This window comes from Lottia gigantea (genome assembly GCF_000327385.1).
Source record: "Lottia gigantea unplaced genomic scaffold LOTGIsca_593, whole genome shotgun sequence".
NCBI lineage: Eukaryota > Metazoa > Mollusca > Gastropoda > Lottiidae > Lottia > Lottia gigantea.
In genome coordinates this window covers 10,276-11,301 of record NW_008710027.1, presented here as the reverse complement: position 1 = coordinate 11,301, position 1,026 = coordinate 10,276, and positions in this window count along the sequence as shown.

Below are 1,026 nucleotides of genomic sequence, written 5' to 3'. Positions count from 1 at the left end.
GTGGCCTGACTACCGTATAGGCCGCATCTTGCAAATCTGGGGGTTTGGGTTAGGGTTAGGGCTCAGCTGTGGGCAGGTAACAAATCTACCAGCCTGGCCATCATATTCCTTGCCACCTTTCCTCACTCATCGGTACATTTTCTTACTTATTTGCTTCTTCTCTTTCTTATTTCTTAAACAGGAGATAGTAAATTAAATTGTTTAGAAAAAGGGCGAGCGGTATTTTCTCCTCCAGAGTAGCAGCAAGTGTGCAGCATTAAGAAAAAAAATTAAGCTTGGAGATGCCGGGTATCGATCCCGGTACCTCTCGCATGCTAAGCGAGCGCTCTACCATTTGAGCTACACCCCCGACAAGATACGTCCTGATGGTAGCGGGATTCATCCTTAAATCGAACCATGCACTGCAATTGTGTTAGACAACTGAAGAATTATATCAAGCACACACAGCATATTTTATATCCTAGTTTTGAAAAATGGTCAAAAAATAAAATAATCCGAGGTTTCGACGAGGCTCGAACTCGTGACCTTCTGCGTGTTAAGCAGACGTGATTTTTTTTTTTTTTTTTTTTTTTTTTTTTTATTCAAATATATATACAAATACATACATACAGTTATAACCAATAATAGTCAAGGAATGATTGAAATATATACATTTGAGGCTCAATATTTACAAAATTAAAGGTATAAAAGATTATTTTTAAGGTTTTTAAGGTTTTAGTAGGGAAAAGAAGTATAGTACAAAAGGATAAAAGGTATAAAATTTATTTATAAACAGGTTAAAAGCAGAGCCTCTTTTTTCACATATATTTGTATTATATAAAATATAGTACAAAAAATATGCAATAGTAAAATAATGTATTTGAGGTAGGCTGAATTTGAAATAGGTTAGATGAGATAAGCTAGAATGCAGATTTGCACACTTAAAATCAAAATTATTCTTGAAAACCATTAAATATGGCATTATTAATTATATTGAAAGAAATATTTCAGCAAAGTAAGTTTGAAATCAGTATCAAGCTTATCGAA